Below are 26,223 nucleotides of genomic sequence, written 5' to 3' on the forward strand. Positions count from 1 at the left end.
ACTATATATACAACATATAAATCATCCTTTCTCGCTTCATATTAACAACATAGACATGGTATTAATGAGTTTAATCGATAAAATCCTAAATTAAATATATTAATGGACGTTTTTTCGAGGATACGTAATAATCAGCAATTGAACTCTGAAATTATAGACGTCGTAAGCAGGTATAAAATCTGTTAGCAAACAGTCAGTTGTACAGTGTTACCATACGATAAGCCTTGCAGTTGAGGATTTTTTAAATGCTACTGGGGTGAGACTAAGTTCCTTGTACTGCGGCCACTTCTGGCCTATTGTACCAGCCCCAGATGATGGGGTGATTGTGGAGCAACTGGTGGAATAACGATTGGCAGGGGAAACCGAAGTACTCGGAGAAAACCTACCCCACCGGAACTTTACAATGCATTACAACAATATCAGTGAGTACGTAGGCCTATGCTCAATAAGACTGGCCTAAATTTTACTTCCAGAGAAAATGACTAGGCTTCATGGTAACATGGCCTTCACCAGGAATAAGGGCAAACTGAGTTCTCTAGGCTCTAGAGGTTCCCATGAGTATCAAGGCTAATTTCTACAATACATTAACTAGTCAGGAAGAGTTCCGGCAATCAAGTTATACATATTGTCAAGATTTAGGCGTGTGACTAGAGACGGGGTATGAATTAGCGAATGGGGTTATTTCCCACTTATACACATCACTCAGAACTAAAACTACAAGTAATTACAGCGCTATCGCTGATCTCCACACTTTACAAATCATCACAGCACCAGATAAGCCTTTTCCAGGCTGCTGTGTTATCAGCCGTTCGCCGAGAACGGCTTCTAACAAAAGAGATTCTTCAGCTTTCCGCGGTTAGGTCATATCTTCACAGACTCCCGTGCAGAACTCAACCCTGAGCTGACAACTAACAACGAATTTTGTCGGCCCAATTGTATTCCTTATAACCACTTTGCACGGACCGAGTCGAAAACACCGTTTCCAACAGTAACTCTATTGTGTGCGTATTCGTTGCAGCGGGAACGTGTTTAACGATTTGTTACAAAGAAACGCTTTGCATAACACCGTTGTTTACTCGCCTACTGCATAGCAACGGCTGTACACGCTACAATATACAAAATGAACTCTAATCCCAACTTGTCACTCGTCACCATTTACGTACCACAGAAGATACTGAAGCTGGTTGTAAATGCGGTTGCCAAGCACGATAAAATGCCAATTTCTTTACAGAAGCGTAAAGGAGAATAATAACGAAGATTTGTCATGGAAACTGAACGTCTGCTATATTATGTCTCCTAAATAAGCCTACTGTAAGTTGAACTTTCGTATTCGGAAAGTCCTGGGTTCAAATCTCGAATAGGAGGTCGGCTATCCTGAGATCTTCTTTCGTGTAATTAGAGAGACGACAATTCCTTTCTCTCCCTCTCTTTTCCTTTAATATATATGCTTAATATTTTCAGAATTACTGAAAAGTTAACTTATCAAGTACAACGAAATCCTCATGCAGTTTCCCTTATTGTGTACTGTGTTCACCTAAACACTGAAGCACAAGATGGACTGAACAAAAACGCGTATTACCACTGAGAATTTACCTTTCGCGAATTCCCACTTTTGTGGCCGTTTGCGGCGCCCTTCCTCAAGGAAACGTCTCACCACCTGTGAAGAAAAATAATGGGTGATTAATAGTCTGTCCTTGTAAAGTGTACTAATGGTGCGTACACGCGCACCGGAGGGAGTGACGAGTATCGTTTGATTCGCTCCGAAAGGCGAGGCAAGCGAGGCAACTAAGTCGTGTACTCTTCATATGCCCTAAGTGGCATTGAACTCAAAACCGCTTTGAGAAATAAATGTTTATTGCTCAGTGTGTTGAATGGTAAGTATCTATTAATTTCCTTTAACAGCTCCTCAGTAACATATATTTATTTAGTTTTATTTGGGGAATTTTCTGGTTGACAAATCTCGTGTTGAAAAAATTAAGAAGTTGGCGGTGAAAACCGCGATATTGTGATTTCTAACGGATCAGAGTAAATTAACGATGCGGAATAGATTTTTTCTTAGGAAAATAAATAATTACATTTTTTCTACACTTCTAGTTGTTTGAGGCACTATGCTACAAGCCGGAAGGTCGCGGGTTCAAGTCCCGATGATGTCATTGGATTTTTTTTTCAATTGACCTAATCCTTCCGGCCGCATTATGGCCCTGGGATCGACTCAGCCTTTAACAGAAATGAGTACCAGGAATTAATTAAATAAATTTCCTGGGGAATAAAGCGCGGCTGGCATGCGGTAACGTAGTTTGTTGTGGCACTATGCTACATGGCGGAAGGTTTCGGGTTCGATTCCAGATGACATCACTAGATTTTTCAACTGACCTAATCTTTCCAGCCGTACTATGGCCCTGGGGTCAATTCAGCCTCTAACAGAAATGAGTATGACGAATCTTCCTGGGGGGGTAAAGGGCGGCCGACGTGTAAGACTGACAACCTTACCGCCATCTGTGAGCCGACTGTCTAGGAAATGTGGAAACCTCGACGTCTCACAACCCTATGGGCCTCCAGGCCTGATACAGGGACAGCTTTGCCTTTTAACATTATAGTAAGGGCGGAAATGCGAGAATGACCGATCGGTAGCTTTGCTCGTACGGATTCCATGTCATTATTCACGGCACCAAAACATGAAAACATTAGTTTCATGCATAGAAATTCAAACAATGAAATATTGCGGAAGTGATGACATTGGATTTGTTTGCTGCCTCATCCGGTTTTATAACCTCCTAACATCCGGCGATGGTTTTCCTTGCGCCATATACTGTACTGAACGGCTGTTGCTTTCAGGGACTGTTCTGTTCAACGGCTTCATACGTACAGATAAACTAAGCAACTAAAATAATGACTACCATCACAACCAGACAGAATGCTCATGGAACTCTTCGTTCAACAGCACGCGTTATTATGCCACCTCGCCATTGTTTGCCACATATTTCAACCTTTTCACAGGGTGGATAATCCAGGATCATTGTCGATATACGACAGGATTCGGTAGTAACAATTACATGGTTCCAAAGGATTAGATGTTATATACCAGTATACATCACTACAGGTTTCATGCGTCGGGGTGTCAGAAAAAAATGACTGATTAGAGGCTGCAGATGGTAGGGCTTAAATTCCTTAGAGGAACAGAAACTTTTATCTTAACCAGCACGTTCAGACTGCCTCGCTCCTCATCCAAATTTATTCGGTAGGCCCCAATGTAGCAAACAAAAGCATAAATTCAAAATAAGCATATAGAATTAACCTTCAACACTGAAGAAAAACACAGTATGTTCCTCCGAAACGCGAACATCCGGCTACAAGATTACACGGTATCACAACACAGAAGAGCGATTACCAACGAGAAATTCTCAAAATTCATATGGAGAACGATACATTTTTCTTTTTGACGAGTGATCCCAAACAAGTTGGTTCAAGCTGTAACGCTTCTGGCTTGAATTTGGGTGGTTCCTGGCTCGAACTTTGGTCAGAATACCGACTATCCTGACTCCGGGGTTTCCTTGGTTTCCCTCAGTCGCTCCACGGAAATGTTGGAAGAATACCTTTAATTCCCTCCACGGAAAATTATTCGGCGCTCTTCCATTCTAAGATACTAATCTCGTATTTAAATAAGCTACAAATAAACAAAAGAGCCTGCATGACGAGCCGACTGTGAAAAAGGTCAAATATAATCTGCATGTAATCTGTTAAGAAATTTAAGGATAAAAACGACGGACGGATATGAACCTATACTTTCACTCTGTAATCATTTCCCGTGTGAAGAGGGGCCGCCGTAGGCCTACGAGTCGTAGAAGGCGCCCGAAAGGGAACCCGATGCCTGGGGACACAACTGGGCCACCCTGTTCTTGGGAGATATAAATACGGGAACCTTGTCCTCCAGGTTGGGGGTTGCAACGCAAGGCCGACGACCTTATTCTGTAATAATGTATATTGTTGCTATATACAAAGAATTGAAAACCGGATTAGACCCGACAACATTTTTAAGAAAAACTATTGCTCAAAAGGGCCGTTTTGCTAGCGATGGTGATAGTGAATCATTAAGCATATAACGCATAAAAATGGAGCATTAAAAATTTTCACCGGCCGCTCTCGAACAATTTCTTCCCGTAAACCAAACCTGAAATAGAGGCACGCGGTAGTGTAGTTGGTTGAGGCACTAAGCTACAAGCCGGAAGGTCGCGGGTTCGATTTCCGATGAGGTCTTGGAGTTTTCAATTGACCTAATTCTTCCAGCCGCACTATGGCCCTGGGGTCGACTGAGCCTTTAACAGAAATGAGTACCAGGAATCTTCCTGGGGGGTAAAGGGCGACCGGCGTATAAGGCTGACAACCTCACCGCCATCTGTGAGCCGATTGTCTAGGAAATGTGGGACCCTCGACGTCTTACAACCCTATCGGCCTCCACGGCCTGTTACAGGGATAGATTTACCTTTAAAAGAGCCGCGATAGCGCATTCTGTATAGCTACTGGCTACGGGCTGGACGGCTCAGGAGTCGGAGTTAGAGTCTCGGTAGGGTAAGAAATTTACTCTTTTTAACAGTAAACAGCTCGGCACTGAGGCTCACCCAGCCTCCTAACCAATGGGTACCGGGGGCTCCTTTCTCGAGGGTAAAACGCCCGGGGCGTGAAGCTGAAAACCAAGTGCCGAGGTCAAGGAAACGTGGGTATATACATCCACCCCCCCCCATATGTCTTCATGGCGTAGTGCTTAATTACCGTATTTACGCATGTATAGGCCGCACATTTTTTTGCCAAAAATTCAAGAGTAAAACTGGGGTGCGGCTTATATTCGAAATATTCGAAATCACACTTCATTTTAAAAAAATTATATTCATAATTAGTAATACAGGATGTTCTACTCCTGAAATAATATTCCAAGAAAATTATTTTTTCTATAATTTCTGTCTGAAAATTGTGCTGCGGCCTATACATGCGTAAATACGGTAGTTTACAATATTCAACAGTTGAAGTTCTGCCAGAGAATATGTTCAGCAAAAGGTGATTTCTGCTACGTTGAAACTGATTTCCTTGCTTGACTTTCTCTTGCACAGAATGGCGGTGTAGCTGGCACCGATGGTGGCGACGCCAGTGTCGATTACCCGACCTACAACGAAGTTCCAGCTGATCTCAGTTTCTCCTGCAGCGACAAAGTGCCGGGTTACTACGCCGACCCCGCGGCGCATTGTCAGGTTAGTGGACAGCTCAGTCGGTGGTTTACTTAATGACAATTTCAATAGCTCAGATACTACACTGTTGCATGATACGATGGCTAGTGAACAGGGAATTGCAAAGGATGTGAAAGGAAGCCGAGGTACAGCCCGTTAGTGTCGATTAGTTTTTTGCAGTCTCACATACAACGCTATGCTGCACGTGAGAGTGTAAAAAACTAATCGACACTGAGTGAAAAGTGCAAAAGGGTTCTAAATATAATAGTACAGTCCTTTATCGTGTCTCCGGTTCTGTGACTTATGTGGTAACGTCACAGAAATAAATGATGTCTGTAGAAGTGGCGATACTATTCCTTCTTAATCTAAAGATACAGCGTTACTAACTGAACCGACAGTACGTAAGATAAAGCCGATCACAGTGGCCGCGCCGTCTAAGGCATGAACCGTCTTCGTCCGCTCGAGTGCTGGGATCGTGGGTTCGAATCCCACTCGAGATATGGATGTCTTTATGTGTTTATTCTGTATTTGTGTTGTTCTGTGTGTAGGTAGCGGCCTTGCGACGGGCTGATCCCCCGTCAAAGGAGTCCTACCTACTGTGTATAGGATTAAGAAACTGAAAAGGCGGCCAAGGTCCAACAAAAATACTGCAGAGCCATAGAGAGAGAGAAAGTAAGGTAAAACGTAAAGTTGTCCCTGTGTTTAATTAATTAAGCACCACGCCATGAACACTTATGGGGTAATGAAGGTATAACTCCACCGTCCTTGATCTCGGTACTACACGGAAGCCAGTTATCGGCTTAACGAACTGGCCGCTTTATCCCCATGGGAAGAGCTAGCGGTAACAATTGGTTAGCAGGTTTGCTGGGCTCTGGACACAAATCCCGGCCGTCCAGCCCGTAGCCCTTTGCTACACCGACTCAGGTATAAGCACAGAAATAAATACATTAATTACTTCAATTTTTCAGGCGAAAGGCAAAAAACACTTCTGTGGTGAACGTCAGAGTACCCAAACGTACACAACACAGTCCCTAAACACATACAAACTCCGTGTCCTGTAGTCGGCAAGCGAACTACACCGACCGAGCGACCGCTGCTTGTTGACGACCTTAGTTCCAACTTTTGTGGATAGAGAGTGACGCGTGGTCAGCACAACGGATTCCCACGGCCGTTAATCTCGGTTTTCTTGACCGGAGCCGCTACTTTTTCCTTTCAAGTAGCTCGTCAGTTATCCTCACGAGGCTGAGTGGACCCCGTTCCAGACCCACTACTTCTCAGAAAATCTGGCAGTGCTGGGAATCGAACCCGGGATCTCTTGATCTGTAGCAAGGAACTCTGACCACTACACTATAGAGGCGGTCAAACACATAGCTCAGTTACCTCAGATTTTGGCCGCGCCATAGCTCAAGCGGTTAGTAGCTGGCTTCCCACCTTGGCGGCCCGGGTTCGATCCCGGGGTCTGCTCAAGTGGGATTTGTGGTTGACAAAGTGGCGCTGGGGCAGGTTTTCTCCGAGTACTTCGGTTTCCCCTGCCAATCTTCATTCCACCAATTGCTCCAGTCAGCCTCACCTATCATCTGGGGCTGATACAATAGGCCAGAAGTGGCCGCAGTACAAGGGACTTAGCCCAACCCCACTAGCAATAAAATAAATCTCAGATTTTCCAAGCTCGTATTTTGTCGTAGGCTGTTTAAAGACGCTTTTAATATCGACATTATACAGCATCGGATATGATGATGATTTTGAAAGGAGATGGCCGTGGCCTATTCGTGGTATTATCCTGGCGATTGCTTGGCGGGACTGGGGGGAAGTCACTAAACACCTCTTTCAGGACAGAACATCTCGGGAGAGAAATCTGCATTCGGGTCATCTGAATACGACGAAGTGTTAATAGCTCAGACGCGGCAATAGCTAATTACGGGCTATGGGCTTCAAGTCCGGCAGGGACTGGCATTCCTCTCTTTTAATTCCCCATTAAAATGCATATGTTTAGACCTTATTTTTTTTTACTGCTAGTGGGGTGGGACTAAGTCCCTTGTACTGCGGCCACTTCTGGCCTATTGTACCAGCCCCAGATGATAGGTGAGGGTGAATGTGGAGCAATTGGTGAAATGAAGATTGGCAGGGGAAACCGAAGTACTCGGAGAAAACCTGCCCCAACGCCACTTTGTCCACCACAAATCCCACTTGACCAGACCCGGGATCGAACCCGGACCGCCGCGGTGGGAAGCCAGCGACTAACCGCTTGAGCTATAGGTTTAGACCTTAACTCACGAATATGTGCTCACGATACTTGGAATACAAATCTTCATGTTGAAGAGCTTGGACACAGGGGCAACTTTATCTTTACAAGCATATTGACGTTAACAGATGAAGCAGCTACACCCATGGATTATCTGAAAACTCTGTACCGGCTGGTATGGAAAGATGATAATGAGGACTGAGTAAAGAACAAGTGGCGTTATTCCTACAATAGCGTCTTTGAACTAAAAACGGTATAGGACGTTTTGATGCAGGGGAAAGGAAAACAGCCAGTCACGGTAGCTGAGCTGTCTGAAACATGTACTGTCTTTGCCCGTTCGGAAGCCCAGATCGTGGGTTCGAATCCCGCACAAGGCATGGATATTTGATACGTGTATGTGTTTATTCTGTATTGTGTTGTCCTGTGTTTAGGTAGAGGCTTGTGACGAGCTGATCGCTCGTCCAAGAAGTCCTACCGTCTCTAGAATGATGAAAATGAAAAGAACAAACCTCGACGACGTAATGTATAAGAGGGGTGGATTAAGTAAGTAAGAAAGGAAAATAGATATCATAACATTTTCCTAAACATGTAAATGTCTTTCTGTTTCACACTTTGTGTGTAGATTGGCTGCTTGCATAATGACGAGCCGTTTCGTCCAGTGCCAATGTCATCTTAACATAATGACTCCCGTTTCCACGAACGAGATAATAGATGAAAGCATTGTGTTTGGTGAGAAGGGAATCTGAGTGGGCAATCTGACGTTTCGGCTACAACTGTCTGATTTGTTGACTGTGTCACACTACCAACAAAGATGAGTCGGCTATGAACGAATCAATGAAACGAAACTGTTCTGTTCCTCAGGTCTGGCATTGGTGTCTGCCTTCTGGCAAGAAGTTCAGCTTCCTCTGCCCCAACGGAACCCTGTTTAATCAGCTGTACCGAGTCTGCGACTGGTATTACAATGTGGACTGCAAAGCCGCGCCTCAGATATATGACATCAACAATGATCTCTATAAAGACAAAGATGGGAAACCCATCTAAAGTTCATGACATCAGAAATTTTGCACGTCTGTTACTCAGGAAGCCGTAAACTTCAGCCGATTTCATAACTATAAAACATGGCATATATTCAATGTGACAACAGGTAGAATTTGAATTTTGCGCAGTATCCCTCAACAAGTTCCATCGAAAGCAGGAGTAAATTCCCGCCGCATAAAAACATGGCCTTCAAGCATATTGTAAGATTTGAAGTTTTCACGGAGGTGACTATGAAGAATGCCGTCTTCTGGGATGTGGCGCCGTATAGATCTAGTGTAAACTAGACGTTTCGGAGGAATATATATCCACCATCTTCAGGGTAGAAAAATCCGCGCTAGAGGAACTAGCGTGAGCAGGTGGCTGCAGCCACCTCGATCGCGGATTTTTCTACCCTGAAGATGGAGGATATATATTCCTCCGAAACGTCGGTTTACACTAGATCTATACGGCGCCACATCCCAGAAGAAGGTATTCTTCAAACACATTGTTTTAGAATTTTTATTTAGAGCCGTAAAACAAAATGGATGATGTATTATTAGCATAGGAGTTACAATATTGATACTCGTGACTGTACAAATGAAGCAAAAATGGAAATCACAAAAGTATGTACAGATGTATGTCAAAATGAATAGTGCTCGAGTTCAACGGTTGGAGGAATGATTTACGCTGCACTATACATGACTCACAGACTGAATGGAGTATGTCTTGAGTGTATGGACGTCGTGTACACACAACTAGCTTCACTTGAATACGTATGAACTGCATCGAATGCATTAAAATAGAGCTTAAAATATCTTGTCGGAAATGTGCTGAGAAATGCGTGCTCCTGGATGTTTCCGTAGAAACAGATAGGAACACCACAACCACCATACAACAACAAAAACAGAAAATGGCTTACTTCAGTGATGTAATGATGTATAGTTTGGTAGAGAGAATCCAACGTTTTGTAAGAACGTGCTATCTCCATTTTCGGATTGGAAGAGTAAATTTTACCAAACTACACGACGTCAGAAGACAGTAATCTTTATAGCCACCAAAGCAACACAATCAAATCTCAGTAACAGTAGAGTTCAAATACAAGCAGAACGGTGTTAGTCACATAAGAAAGAAAACTCTAATATTATGAACAACTGGAAATATTTGCAATATACATGAACGTACGTTTGCATGAAAAGACGTCAGTTTGGCGAAATAAAAGTATGAACATTGTTCATATGCAACAGGAACAGAGAAATGTGGCTCGCATTACATCCTTACATGTGGAGGCTAATTGGTTACGGCCTTCCGGATGAAGGAATATGTTTCATTAATATTTTACTAGCATAAAATTACAATAGCAAGCGAAAATTGGAGTACAGGAATGTTAAACTTTTTTTGTTGCTAGTGGGGGCGGGACTAAGTCCCTTGTACTGCGGCCACTTCTGGCCTATTGTACCAGCTCCAGATGATAGGTGAGGGTGATTGTGGAGCAGTTGGTGGAATGAAGATTGGCAGGGGAAACCGAAGTACTCGGAGAAAACCTGCCCCAGCACCATTTTATCCACCACAAATCCCACTTGACCAGACCCGGGACCGAACCCGGACCGCCGCGGTGGAAAGCCAGCGTCTAACCGCTTGAGCTATGGTGTGGGCTCCTTAAGCTCTTCTTACTGGAGAAGTTCAAAACAACCGCCATTACCACCTAAATAAGCTCTACAATGTCGAACAAGGAAATGCAATGTAGTAAGAGCATTCTCATATATTCTGTATATACAGCGCAATCAGATGTTTTATATTTCACAAAATGTTTGGTGTAAAATATATGAAGTGAATTTGAATATTAACAGTGTGGAGAGGGTACAAAGAGGTATCACTATTTGAACGGACAAACGGTATCGTATTAATAGACTGCATGCTACAAGAAGAGAAATGTATATACAGTGAACCAGAAAATACGTATCGTGGTTGTGTGCATATTTTAAGATGTATCTTAGGATGCATGGATTTAAACACCTTATATTATGTAATTCAATGCATTACCAAATATATAAGGCCTATAATTTTATGACAAGATAACGATAATAAAAACTGTCTTCAAACTGGATTTGAGGCATCACTTTAGTCGATTTTTAATGTAATTACATCTAATATTTGGTTAAAATGTTTGTAATATTTGTAATAATGCACTATTTTTTTTTCTGTGGCGCTACAGCCCTAGTTTGGGCCTAGGCCTACCTCCATGAAACTCTCCGTTTCACTTCGGTTTACTAGATCTTACACATTCGGTAGGACTCCTTGGGCGAGTGATCAGCTCGTCGCAAGGCCTCTACCTGTAGACAAACACAGAAAAACGCACACAAACATCCATGCCCTGAGTGGGATTCGAACCCACGATCCCGGCTTCCGAGCGAGCGAAGACAGTGCATGCCTTAGACCTCTCGGCTACCGTGACCGGCAATGCACTATTTTACCCATACAAACCACAAAATTCTGTTTATAGCGATTAGAATATGTATGAAAAGGGAATTGAAACGAAACTGAACGTACAGATTTTAACTACCGCTAGCTGCTCCATGCATACAACATAAGAAAGTTCAGTTCCCTCCAATCCCGGTTTCCTTTTTGAACCAATATGTACATGCCTTTCAATCTCCGTATTGTGACACGAACCTGCGCACTTCAATTCATAACCTAAAATGTATATTACTGAAAAGCACGCTCCTTTGACAGGCCTATATATACTTCGGAAAATAATGAACAAAATCTTCTTTCGCTATCAGCCATGGCACTTAAGAATTACTAATCTTTAACCTACTGACATAGATGAGAGCCCGAGATGATTTAATTAACTTCAGCTGCCGTCAAATCTGCAGATCCTACAGAATTGCGAATATTTAAATTAAGGCTAATGCGATCAATTCCAACCGTCTCCATGAATCTTAAAATTACAGGCCACAAAATTCACAAGAAATGGAACCACATAATCTTCAGACTTATTCTGATGACCATGTAACAACACAAAATACTGAAGTCAACCACCGAGAGGTATATGGTCATTAAAAATTAGATGGAATATTCATGAAGAAAAATGAAGCAAAGAATTTCTTTAAAGGAGACAAAAATATTGTTTTTCAGAATTAGGACTAAAATTATTATCATTAAACAGATAACTGAGTAAAACCGAATGTCAATTATATAGATATAATGTAGGTTGCGGTAAGAAAAATAGCAAAAATATATCAGGGAACACAAGGCAGCGTCTCATATGCACAACATAAACACAACACATCTATTGTTACACAATATAGACACAATTAAAAAATATCGAAAATGTATGAAGCATGATTAGTGTACAGTGAATTCGAATCCTTATAAGGTGTTGCCTAAAGATGACCCTGTAAGGCCGAAACATGTAGCAGCATAACAACATATGTATATACATTTTAATAAATTAATTAATTTAATAACATTTATACATTTAACGATCATTGTATGAATTAGATGTGAATTAATGTCATTAATTTATTGCATTATAGAAGGAAAAAGAAAATAACTATAAAAGTATATCAATGCAACAAGATGCTGAAATATATCAGGGAAACATTGATAAAAACAAATAAAAGGAAACTTTACTTAGATTGTATTAAGTATGGCAATAAATTCTGTTATATGGATCAGAATTACGAATTTTGGCAAAAGGCAAAAATTTACAAGCAGAAAATTTGCGAGCACAAAAGGAAACAGACTCATAAATATGTGAGATTTGAGGTTTTCACGGCGGTGACTATGAAGAAAATAGTCTTCTGGGATGTGGCACCGTGCAAATATTGTGTTAACCGACGTTTCGGAGGAACGTATCGCCTCCATCTTCAGGNGAAGAAACCCGTGAGCGAACCAGCGCGAGCAGGCGCTAAGAGACTGTCAGATTTCTTCTTTTTCTTTTACCCTGAAGATGGAGGCGATACGATCCTCCGAAACGTCGGATAACACAATATCTACACGGCGCCACATCCCAGAAGACTGTTTTCTTCAGACTGATAGATAATCATCGACAGGGATCGGTGGACAGACACATTTCCTCCACGGTTGTGCATACATTTATCCGGACACAAACAGCGGGACACATCATTCATATTACAAATTTTAACCACAGATCTTGGAACCAAACGGTTCTCCTATTCAGGGTTAGGAGTGTTGGGAAAAGAAATTGAAGATGTTGGTGGAGTTCAAATCATAACGCAAGTCACGCTATTTTTCTCAACTACACCGAACGCAAAAGTAAGGTAAATATCACTTTCTCGGTCTCTTCGCTCGAATGACGTTAAAATAAGCTGCAACTTTCTTCCTCATCTCTTCTTACAGACCAACCAATCGTAACCATTTTCTCGTCCTTCTCTTTCGAAATTGTGGCCTCTGAGTTTATACAAGCTAATCAAGTGACGTACGAAACGAACACACAAATAACGCAACACTCATTGTCCTATTCAATTTCTTAAATATATTGCTTCCCTAAGAAAAGAGAATAGGCTTATGAGATAGCCATGCTGTCTGTGTGTGTCCACGTGCCTTCCCATCCCAAATTCTGAAACAGATACTCCATTATAACGAAATATGGCAAGGACGTTGTTCCGTCAAAGCCTACAACAGCCTCATATACATTTCTTTTAATGCTAGTGGGGTGGGACTAAGTCCCTTGTACTGCAGCCACTTCTGGCCTATTCTACCAGCCCCAGATGATAGGTGAGGGTGATTGTGGAGCAATTGATGGAATGAAGATTGGCAGGGGAAACCGAAATACTCGGAGAAAACCTGCCCCAGCGCCACTATGTCCACCTCAAATCCCACTTGACAAGACCCTGGATCGAACCCGGGCAGCCGCGGTGGGAAGCCAGGGACTAACCGCTTGAGCTATGGCCCGGCCCTCATATACATAGTATACATAGTACACAGTATATATATTGTGTGCGGATTAATGAAAATCGGACCCACCGCCCGTCTAATTACCGATCCTGCTTCAATCTTCAATTAAGTGAAATATTACCTTGGCCTGAAGAAAACAAGCAAACTTTGTTGTGGGAGGGGTTGGGGGGCAGACAAAACAAAGGATGTAGATAGACAGAATTACTGGGTTTTTGGACTTTTTCCATCGTCCGTAATTCTAGGTAATAGAGGAAAAGACGTTTCGGAAACTGGATCTGTTTCCATCTTCAGGCGAGAAAGGAAGACACCTACTCAGCTGGGCCCCTAAGATCTAATCTCAAACAATTAGCTCTTTCTAAGGGGCCCAACTGAGTAGGTGCCTTCCTTTCTCACCTGAAGAGGGAAACAGATCCAGTTTCCNGTATTCTTCGTTTTGGCCGACGTTTCGGAGGAACGTACAGCTACAGCTACTGCTCTTTGCATTCCAAGCCATTCAACTGCTCTGAAGATGGAGGCGATACGTTCCTCCGAAACGTCGGCCAAAACGAAGAATACACGGAGCCTAAACCCAGAAGACGACTTTCTTCAAAGGATGTAGATGTTTATATAAAACGAACGTTCCGCCAGAATGTCCCGCCGTCAATTTCCAACAACTGGCAGTAACAGTACAGCGGACAGAAGAACTTGTTAAGATGGTAGCAGCATTAATGTCATTCAATATAGGCTCCTGATACAATGAATGGTAACAGATCTTAAAAAGATATGTAAACTTTGTTGCGCTAAATTTCGAGGAATGTAAAACAACAAAATGACTGCTATATGCAATCTACACGTACATTTAATTTTCGGCGATGGTGATAACTAATAAATCATAGGAACTGATGAAGTGGAATCTGGTATACAGACACGTCATAACATACATACAAATTCTACGTGCTAAACAATTACTTACATGGCGACGGTGTAAAATACTGAGGTTATACCTGACAAATTTAATATCATTAATATCTTCCCAAAAAGATAATAATCATAATGATAATGATAACCTGTAAAATATTTGAAACTAAAAGTTTGATTGGATTACGATTCCATGCTATGACAATCCATTTATCAAGTCACAGAGAAAAACGTGGTTGTGACATGTCGAAAGAATGTAACATAATCAATGACAAAGAGAAGACCAAAGGAAGACCCAGGATGAGATGGCTACACGATGTTGAGGAGGAAGAAGGTGAAAGGATGGATAGAGAAGATATGGAACATAGAGCAGTGGAGACTGGCCGTAGAGGAGGCTAAGGTTCACCCAGACCTGTAGCGCCGAGTGGTATGTAGGTACTATGACAATCTGCTCTCGATTCCAACACGCTAGTCCATGATCACCAGAAGAGAATTTTGCTTTTAAATTATAAATTCATATTATCTAAATGTGACGTTAACATCGAAACGTTTGTAGAACTGGAAGTCTGAGCAATATGAAAGTACATTATATGAGTTCTGGCAAGAACGCTTTGCATCTCCATCAATTTCAAAGAGAAATATAGTATAGGTGTGGGTTAAAATCAGTTGTATTAGTCTAAATTAACAAATCGGCAGTTCCGAACATCAGTATAAAGCAAAAGATGACACTGAAATATGCATATCTACATATTTACCACAAGATTTGTAAAGCATGACAAAATCACCATCATATCAGTCTTTGCTTATCTACTGGTTTAAGGTAATTTCTCTATCAGTAAGCCAATTTTGTGATGAAGATACTGGAGACAGTGGATTTAACTCTCTTAATTTTTATATTAGTATTTATATTGTATATTTATTATATTTCTTTATATTCTGGAAGGAAATCTTATGAAAATTGTAGAGTGGTTCTAAATTATTGTCTGGGTTTCTGTGGCCTGTAAACAGAAGACCCGACAATAAATCAGAATTATGGTATGCCTTCATAATATGTACAGGGGAAGCAAATACTTTCTGAATAATCTTTCAGTTCACTTTGTACCGACTTTCACTTATGTTATGATGTGGTATTTATAGAAAACTAACCCGAAGAAAAATAATTTATAAGAATGTAACACTTTGAAACACGAATTTCTTCTTAATATTTAAAAATTAAATTGTTACGTCACAAGGAAGACATCCCATCTCAGTTACAAAGACCAGTTGATAATTTCTGCTAAGGGGGAAAATTTTGTTTATTTTGATAAACATACGAAACACATAAATGAATCCTGTGGGCAAAATTCAGAGGCTATTTCAAGTTAAAGCTGGTGGTATACAGTGTAACCACTGTGCCTTAAAGGGCTAACAAGCACAAGTTTCATCTTTTCCACCAATAAATGTTAACATCAGTAATGGCAGGACAGAGCTTGTTAGTACAACATTCATTTCTACAAGGACGAATGTTTGCGGCTCGTTTACTGAGAGAATCGCGGATTTGGAAATAACATACTTCATATAATTAATATATTAATTAATATACGAGCACGCGGCGGAGTCCTTGGTTAGATAATCTGTTACATTTCACACTCATGACGCCTACTCTCAGGAACGTATGGCATGGCTCGAAGTGTAAATTTGCTACGAGACGGATATTTCGAGATTTATCGAATGCGTATGTTCTTGACGGTTTGTAAGCAACGCGTATTTTCACTATGGATAACAGATGGCAGCACTAAGCAAGCGCTTTCTTCTGTGCTAGAAAGTTTCTTCAGCATTATGTATGAAGGGTTAGCCATCACTTATTAGGAGCCTATTAACGCAACAAGTTTCCTGGTGGACGGTTAAACTGAAGTAACACCATAATCCACCACTGAAATAACTTCCATCTAGTTGATACCCCTCACCAACTAATCCAACTTTACCATCTCCTACTTGATCTTACAAGAGATCGAATCGAAATTTTCTCACGGAAAATCCGTGTACATTATTCTTCTTTTCAATTTCAGCTACAGGCCATGTTTTTCGACCTGGTCTCCGGGTTACGTGCGACAATAATGGTAACAGGTAGCGAGACGTTGTTGCAAGTGAACTGCGTGAGGTAGCGTGACGCACAGTTATTCAAACCCTGTTATAACTTATATATAATATTTTAAATTCTTATCTTAGTGGACTCGATAAAATCAACTGCACATTCCGTCGAGAACAGCCTCCCTTTACCCTCAGGAAGATACCTGTACTCATTTCTGTTAGAAGCTGAGTCGATCCCAGGGTCATAGAGCGGCTGGAAGGATTAGGTCAATTGAAAAATCCACCTCATCGGGACTAGAACCAGTGACCTTCCGGCTTGTAGCATAGTGCCACAACCAACTACGTTACCGCGTGCCCCTCATTTTAATACCCATCTCAAATTCATTACAGCGTTTACTGGCCTACAAATTTGAGGAAATTTAATACAGTTTAATGTAGTCGAGAACCAGCTACAGCCGGGGTGAGAACTGAAGGAGAATGGTAGCTTCTCCCACTATATCTATCAATTAATAAAACCAGTACGATGTTCCCCCCCCCCGCTACAATCCGCCTTCATTACTTACTGCACAGTAGATATTTCCGAGAGCAGGGCCGGCATCCTTCAGAATGAAGAAGTGTTAGAAAAGTTTAAAGGGTAGGTGATAGATTGAGAATAAATTTAAAGGAATTCGCATAAGCAACGAAGCTAAATTGTATTATAGCAAAAGTGAATATTCGAGAGCTCACGTGATTGTACGCGAGCTTACGACGGTGTAAACACAACAGCAAAACAGCAATCCGAACGCGCACCATAATAGTCTATACACAAAGATATTGTTAAATGTCGTTAATAACATTTTATCAGAATCTGTTGAAAAACTAAAAAGAGAGATTTTAATAGTTGTTCAGGCTCTTAAATGAACAGACCCTTAAAACCATCCAGACTGTTGTAAAATCAGTACCACTCAACGAAATTTAGTGTACATCCACTATACAGAGGTTGCTTTAAATTTGTCAGATGTCTTGCACCCTTTTACATTCAGGTGGATTTCAGTAAGACCTACATGACAGAACTAGATGGTATCTGAAACGTACTTGAAAAAGGGGTGGGGGGAATTCTCCAAAGTGCTGATTCGAGTTCTACAGGGGAAACAAGGTGAAAATATACACAGATATAATGTCATTGTGGCTTGCAAGCAGTAGACCTTCATGACTGAACATAAGGGGTTGAGAAAGTAAGAAGTTTAAAGAGTTCTACCTTCCGGAATATACTACCGTACAGTCCACTGAAAGCTGGCCGATGTTTCGGAGGTACATGTCGCCTCCACCTTCAAGGTCAAAGATTAAGCCAAATAAGAAAACAGCCTGAAACAGTTAGCTTGTTCGCCACTGAAGATGGAGGCGCTGTACTCCTCCGAAATTTCGGTTGACTTCTAGCGAACTACAGGGCATCATTCCCAGAAATTATAACTCCTCGTAACTATCGCTGTGGCCGCGCCATAGCTGAAGCGGTTAGTCGCTGGCTTCCCACCGCGGCGGCCCGGGTTCGATCCCGGGTATGGTCAAGTGGGATTTGTGGTGGACAAAGTGGTGTTGGGGCACGTTTTCTCCGAGTACTTCGGTTTCCCCTGCCAATCTTCATTCCACCAATTGCTCCACAATCACCCTCACCTATCATCTGGGGCTGGTACAATAGGCCAGAAGTGGCCGCAGTAGAAGGGACTTAGTCCCACTCCACTAGCAATAAAAAAAAAATCGCTGTGAGAACTTCAAATCCTGCACATTCATGGAATATTGAGTTCCATAAACGACGGGTTTCGCCTTGTTGATCTGCTGTTACCTTCCCAGCTACTCTACTCCACAGATTTCGTTACGAGAAAGATTAAGATTCTACAAGTTTTCGTGTGGCTTAAACTTAGAAAAAAAAACGCGATTTCTTTTTTCTGTCTTCTAGATGATAATTTTGTTTATAATTCTCGATTAACTATTGAATAGAGAGAGAAAGAAGTATGCTTTTACGTTATACGAACCAAGGACGACCAGATTACACCACAACAGCTGGTCCATTAGGGTTGTCCACTTCGTTTCCAATACCCAGTTTGTTTCCAGGATGAGTCTAAAAATACAGAAAATTAAAAAAAAAAACTGGGTTGTCTATCAAGCATATGTTGTGAAAATGGAATTACATTGTATCCTTCCTTACCTGACAGGATGTACTGCAACAAACAGGTTCAAACCGGATGAAGTAAACCGTTGCTTTATCCTCTTTTTAATCTTTGAATCCTTAGAGTTCTTCCAAATACTAAGATTATAGAAAAATTAGTTCCAACTTCATAGAAACCACATTACGTCTCCGTTAGAAAGAGCTATCAGTTTATTTATATAATCGCCGTTTAATCTAAGACTCAAACGAAACAGATATATAAATATCTGAGCAAAATCCAGAGAATTTCTGTTGTTAACACAGGTGGTACTGTTCCGCAGGTTGGAAGGACTGAATCTTATCCTTTCTAGAAAATGCATCATTTCATTGCACTTGTCGCTTCGTTGATTTAATCAGTGAAGACAGCGCTGCAGACATCAGCTGACCGACTTTCGCAAACCACGGTATGAAGACCATGAAACAACACTTTATCATAGTCAGAGATTAATTTGTGCTGGAACTGTCCGGAACACAATTGCAGTTCCTGCTTCTACCGTCCCAGTTTATTGTTCTTGTTTAATTTTTCAGGCCTATGAAATTAAACCTCTACAATTCATCGCTAGAAATGACAGTCAATTAGCAGCCGACCAAGAACAGCGAGTAATTTGTAAGATATGAAGTTCCCACAGTGGTGGTTATGAAGAGTTCTGTCTTCTCCGTTTTCTACTTGCTCCATGATGGTTTCTTGGTTGGTTTACTCCTTAACCCTGAAGAAGGAGGCGACATGTTCAACCGAAACTTCGGTTGACTTTCAAAGTACTACGTGGCGTTGTATCCCAGAAGACAGAACTCTTCAACGAGTAATCTATTCGGTATACAAAGGAGGGTTCGACAGTCACCTAACCTTTACACTTTATTACCGATTAACCTAATTAAGGAACCCGTTCCTCGCCCGGGCTTATCATAAAATAGACTCTACTCAAATGATAAAATTGTTTCCTCCTTATAAGCCTGTCATTAACTGTTTACGGGCTGTAACCACATGGGCCATACGCTTCACTAGAATGCCCGGTATTCATCCTTCACGAGCCAAGTATGATGGAAATGTGAGATTCTCATGGCGCCATGAAGATTGCAGCATTCTGGAACGTCACACAGTGTAGTTTGGCAAATGTGTACCCCTACCGTTTATGCTCTAGCTTTGCTTAAAAGTGGTTACCCCTGAATGCCCAGTCACGTATCTTGCACAGGTGTTCGGCCCCCCCCCCACTTGGAATATGGCTCCACAACACAGGTAGGAGACGTTCAAACTGTGGATACAACGAAGGAAGAATCTCTGAATCCAATTATCTTATCATCCATCCATCCAACCAACCAACTTACATACGTACCTATGGCTCTACAGCCCTTCGTTGGACCTTGGAGCTTTTTCAGTTTCTTGATCTATTCGCAGTCGGTATGACTCCTTGGACGGAGGATCAGCCCGCCGCAAGGCCGTTACCTACACACAGGGCAGCAAAAACACAGAATAAACACACGCAGACATCCATGCCTCAAGTGGCATTAGAAACCATGATCCCACTGTTTGAGAGGGCGAAGACAGTTCATGCCTTAGACGGCGCGGCCACTGTGATCAGCCATTGTTAACCTATACAATATTTAATATAAACAGCACACAGTAAGACTATCTTTCAGGTCCAGAACTGACGTGGTGTAGACCTAGATTTATATTCAGTGTGTACCGGTAATTATTTCCGTGCTGTAAAAGCGGCCGAAGCCGGAAACTAGGCAATAAAATCTAGGCTATACAAATATAAGACTAATTAAGCGCGGAACTTGGCCTCCACGCCATTTCATATCCCCAGAGCTCTGTGTCAAACACAAGGCTAACTGCATCTTTTTAAATAGAATGCACAAACTGGTGAATGTGCAGTTCATAGAAAGCAGGGATGTGCTATATATCCGTTTAACCTACAGCACTACATAGGCCTACATTGTGCATACAAGAGCTCAACGTTCTGCCACGAGACCGTCGCGGGGCAAACACATTATGCTGTTGCGGACTGGAACCAGGTTTCTAGGAAAAGCGTCCATTGCAATTATTTTCCTTTACTAGAACCGGCTTCCAGGCATTGAAGTCCTTAATCATTTTTTCTTCTTCTTTCCTTACTAGGAAGCTCTATCTGGAATCTGGAACTTGGGCCCGAGTCCCCAAATAATTCTTAAATTTCTCTTTCTGCTTCTTCAGACGTTCATGGAGGTAGGCCTAGGCTAACTGGGGCTGTAGTGCCAAGGGGGAAAAAACTTCTTCAGACAGCAAATTTTATTACTTAATGATTCTATTTTCTCTCAAGTTCTCTGAGTTGTACGCCACTGCGACGAGTATGTTCTTTAAATATGAGGATTAAACTCCCAGATAGCCTTCTCATTAGTCTTCTCCTAAGAGGAAACATCATTAGTTAATTATTCCATCCCTCTTCTCAGTTCCCTTGAGTTTTAAAATTTTGTTATCAAGTTCCTTCCGGTCTAGAAAACCGAGACCAACGGTCGTGAGGATCCGTTGCGCTGACCACGTGACACTCTATAACGGCTAAAGTTGGCACTAACTTCGCCGACAAGCGGCGGACGCTCGGTCGGAACAGTTCGCTTGCGGACTACAGGCCACGAAGTTTAGTTTTTTTAACAAGTTTCTTCGTATTTTTGAGCTAAATATCCAAATATCATTGTCTTCTTCTTCTTCAAGCAGCCGAAGCACAACCTTCTCTGGCTTCCAGCCTCTTCCGTGACTCTTGAACTTTCTTTTTTCTCTCCGCTCACAATGAACGACAAAAAAGAGATGATTACCAGAGGACCTCAAACTTCTGTTTTCCTTTATAGCAAACATGCTATGCATGATCCTATCCCACAGTCTATTTCTCATTGTTTCCTGAACGAATAAACCTATGCCACGATTCGTTACAGGGGTACGAAATGATGTCTGTTCCAATGGGAAACTTTGGTTTTGACGAATTCAGAACTAAAAACTTTTTGTTTTATTTTCTTTAAGTTCCGGTCACTATTCTTGATATGTTTCCATCAGTGCCGATCAGTGCCAGGAAGTTATGCAGCTTCGTTGTCATGATTATGAGCATACATAACGAACACAACAACCAATTGCTATGATGATTACGTGTTGCAATATTTTTGCATCAAAAACTACTATTTTACAGATTACATCTCCAGGACAATTGAGTACATATGCTCTGAAACTAACATGAATAGTGCCGGTCACGGTAGCCGAACGGTTTAAAGCATACACTGTCTCCGCTCGCTCGGAAGCCGGGATCGTGGGTTTGAATCCCACACAAGGCATGGATGTTTAATGTTTGTGTGTGTTTTTCTTTCTTTGTGTACTGGTAGAGGCTTTGCGACGAGCTGATCACCCGCCCAAGAAGTACTACCGAATGTCTTCAGATCTAGTAAACCGAAGTGAAAAGGAGAGTTTCATGGAAGTAGGCCAAGGTCCAAATTGAGGCTGTACCATAAAAAGAAGAAAAAAAACATGAATGGTGTTAAAATACATGAATTGTTAAATGAATTTCAGGCAATAAATATGTATTATTCTCGGAGTTGTTTAAGCACGCTTTCGGCATTGAGACTGTATAGCGTCGGATACGGATTTGGAAGGAAGCGTGTGTTGCATAAGTGCGGTACTATATCGACATTCGCCTGGAGGGGCTCAGGTCAGGATAGCCGGTGTCACGACCGAGATGCAAACCGAGTACTTGCCGAATGCTTTACCTCTAGACTACATGATGGGGGTAGGGTAAAGCAAGGAGTAACTGTTTTACCAATAAACAAACTGCCCTTGTACTCTAAACGTGAAGTATAAAAATTGTGTTTCTGGACATCATCCATCGTCATATTTTTATTTAAAAACACGACGTTTCGGAGACTGTATTCTGTCTCCGTCTTCAGGTAAAACCTACTGAGTTGGGCCAAGTTGAGAGAGCTAGTTCCCCTCTCCGGAGATAGGGACTACCTCTATCGATTGGGCCCAACTGAGTAGGATTTTATCCGAGGACGGAGACAGAGCACAGTCTCTAAAACGTCATGTTTTTAAACATAAACAGGACGATGGATAATGCCCAGAAACGTAATATTTGTACTAATGTACCATCGTCACAAACTTTTAGAACTCGTATTTATGTAGAAGTGGGCCACGCGATAGTGTAGTTGGTTGAGGCACTACGCTACAAACCGGAAGGTCGTGGGTTCCATTCCCGGTGATGCCATTGAATTTTTTCAATTTACCTAATACTTCCAGCCACACTATGGCCCTGGGATCGATTCAGCCACTAACAGAAATCAGCACCAGGAATCTTTCTAAAGGTTAAAGGGCGGAGGGCGCGTAAGGTTTACAATCTTACTCCCATCTGTGAACCAATTGTTTAGAAGATGTGAGAGCCTCGACCTCTAACACCCTTATGGGCCTTCACGGCCTGTTACAGGGACAGCTTTTTTACCTTTTTTATATAGAAGTAGCTGTCTTAGTAGGAGAACGCTTTGCTTGAAGGACGTTTAAGTACCGCCGCGGTTGAGTGGTTAGAGCTGTTGTTCCATACTTGGGAAGGCCTCGGCTTCGATTATCAGTCTGGATGCAGATTATTCTGATACGTCTTTGTTTTTTTTTTAATCTCTCCGAGAAAATGCTGAGACAGTATACAGAATAAACCACGACCGCTTAATTACACTTCCTTATCATAAGGCCTACATAGTTTCTTCCAGGGGAGAGGGTAGCCAAATGTGTACTTAAAATCTTTCGTTTAAACCTTTCGAAACTACTATATCGAGGAAGATGTTAAATGCTATTCAACTGAGACTAGAAGAATTAAAACAATAATTTAAAGTTTCGGTAATAACACTTTATATGTTACCTTCTGTACTGACTTTCGACTTTTTTCCAAAACTCCAGTGTGAAGGGCAGATGCCTTGCTTGTCTCTCCCACCTCCGAATCAAATGGCCTACTTAAAGTCACACAGATATTCAGAGGAGTTCTCCTATTCATAGCCACACTACATAAGCACTTGAATAGAATCGTCAACTAAACACTTAAGAAGTCATATTCCTCCGAAACCTAGGTTGGCTGCGTGAGATTCTTCTGTAAAAAGTAGAAAATAAGTAAAGTATCCCTGTAACAGGCCATGGAGGCCCATAGGGTTGCGAGATGTTGAGATTCCCACGTTTTCTATACAATCGGCTCATATATGGCGGTGAGATTGTCAGCCTTAAGCGCCGCCGCCTTCAGCCCCAGAAATATGCCTGATACTCATTTCTGTCAGAGGCTGAGTCGACCCCAGGGCCATAATGCGGCTAAAAGGATTAGATAAATTGAAAAAATCCACCTCATCGGTACTCGATCCCGCGACCTTCAGGCTTGTAGCAGAATGCCCCAAACCAACTACGCTACGGCGTGCCCCCCGAGATTCTTCTGTACATGTCCAATATGTTCTAGGTTATTTAACGACAATAAATTAATTACAGCAGTTATTTTTCTGGTCAAATAAAAAAGTGTGTATTAGTAAGTAACTGAGGATATTCAAAGTACTTTTCCAACGGTCATAAAGAATACCTGAGGAAAATAACGATAAAATGCACTTAGGATATCGTGATTCGACTCAGGTACCGCGCATGTCCAGCTGATACGTTTTTCTTTCCCTTAGTTAGGTGGGACTAAGTCCACTTTCGGTACTGCGGCCACTTCTGGCCTATTGTACCAGCCCAATATGATAGATGAGGGTGATTGTGGAGCAATTGGTGGAATGAAGATTGGCAGGGGAAACCTAAGTACTAGGAGAAAACATGCCCCAGTGCCACTTTGTTTACCACAAATCGCACATGACCACACTAGCGCTCGAACACGGGCCGCCGTGGTGGGAAGCCAGCGACTAACCGCTTGAGCTATGGCGCGGCCTCAGCTGGTAGTGAACCAACCTTATCGACTGTTTTATGGTATTCAGCTTATGAATGAATGAATGTATATGGGGTGGGCCTTCTCGGCCCTTGCACCGCGACCTACAGTGGTCTATTGTGCTCCCCCTTGTGGTACTCAGCTTAGGCAGATGGCTAAACAGAGGATACAGCACACAATATCCATGTATAAACAATATGTCATGGGAATGAGTAAATTTAAGGTATTCATTCTTGTGAAATTTGAATACTCTTTTGTAGAACCGTTTGACGGTATGACGTACATAATAATAACCTAAGTACTTAAGCAGGTTCTGTTGTTTGTTTTACAACGCTGCCAGTAAGTAGACTACACAGCGTGGATGGTATGATAATTGATAAATAAAGAATTGGAAAAGATTTGGAAGGAGTCGGTCATGACCTAATAAAGATCATTTGCCTATAGGTAAAGGTGTCCTGATTAAGCACTACGCCATGAAGGTGTATGGGAGAGTGGATGTATAGATCCACATTTTCTTGACCTCGGCAATAGTTGGAGGTGAGTGGTCAGCTTTACGCCCCGGCCACTTTACCCCCGGGGGAAAAAAACCCCAGTACATATTGGATAGGAGATTGGGTGGACACCAGAGCCAGTCTTGACTATGTAGAGAAGAGAAAATTTTTTACCCTGCCAGGACTCGAACTCCAACTCTTCGATCGTCTAGGACGTAGGCAGTCGCTATGCCAACTACGCTATCCTCATTTGCCTAGAGGGGTTGAAGAAAACCATAAAACCCTCCGTCATATCAGTAATTAATTTACACGCCGAGTTCCGTGTAGAAAACATGATTGGCGCCAAAGTGACGACATAATATGGATAATGTGCTGGGTGGCCTTGCACTGTTCTACAGCGCAGCTCTTGTGCCCACACCCAACCCACGGACCGTAAAAGATTACATGAGATTACAGTTGAGGGAGAAAACTCAAAGTATTACAGGTATGTTGCATTCTGTTAATTAAACCCTTGACCAAGTTTACGACTTGAAACCAATTAGCCTACATTTTGAAAGAAAAGAACCTGATAATGAGGGGAATGAACTAGGAAGCGAAAATCTCCTCCGAAGTGTCGGAACTTTTCCGAATTAAGTGGTGTTACAAGCCAAAAGATCGAATGCTTCATCGTAACCGCTGAGAGGACCTCAAATCCAAAAAGTTTGGAAGTGGTTTCAAATTTCTGACTGATCCTTAGTCCAATTAATGACTCGGTCGTCGAATGATTTTGCAATATGATTCAAAATTAAGGCGTTAGTCCGCAAGCGAACTAAACTGACCGAGCGACCGTCGCTTGTCGGCGAAGTTAGTTAGAGGGTGTCGCGTGGTTAGCGCAACGAAACCCTACGGCCGTTAATTTCGGTTTTCTAGACCGGAGCCGCTACTTTTCCAATTAAGTAGCTCCCCAATTACCCTCACGAGGCTGAGTAAACCCCGTTCCAGACCAACTACTTCTGAGAAATTCTGGTAGCGCCGGGAATCGAACCCGGGACCTCTGGATCTGTAGCCAGGAACTCCGACCACTAGACCACAGAGGCGGTCAGCAATATGAATGGAAATAATAAAGAGATCAGGTTCTGAAAGAAAATGGTCGTTGCTTATTTAAGGGAAATATTCCAATATCTCAGCGGGACTGAGGAAAACCCCAAAAACCTGTCACGTTAGCCGGTAACAAATACAAATTCATCCTGTTGTCTATTGAACAGTTATTCAGAAAAAAATAGAGAAAATAAGAAATTAATACCTCCTTATGAATACA

General features: G+C 42.0%; 1 protein-coding gene across 4 annotated transcripts in view; it reads right to left on the reverse strand.

Moving 5' to 3' along the window:
* The window catches only part of LOC111865036, a 135,629-nt gene that overhangs the window by 23,266 nt on the left and 86,140 nt on the right, over positions 1-26,223 (reverse strand). For 2 of the 4 annotated variants that reach the window (XM_023852743.2, XM_033751692.1), the window contains exon 2: positions 1,594-1,657. The exons of 1 other annotated variant lie outside the window; for it this stretch is intronic. The gene's annotated coding sequence lies outside the window, so the exon portion shown is untranslated. Of the gene's footprint in view, positions 1-1,593; positions 1,658-18,371; positions 18,458-26,223 lie in introns of those variants that run through there. One more of the 4 variants, XM_033751691.1, reaches the window with a different exon arrangement.

The sequence above is a fragment of the Cryptotermes secundus genome, unplaced genomic scaffold, assembly GCF_002891405.2.
Source record: "Cryptotermes secundus unplaced genomic scaffold, Csec_1.0 scaffold579, whole genome shotgun sequence".
Classification (NCBI taxonomy): Eukaryota; Metazoa; Arthropoda; class Insecta; order Blattodea; family Kalotermitidae; genus Cryptotermes; species Cryptotermes secundus.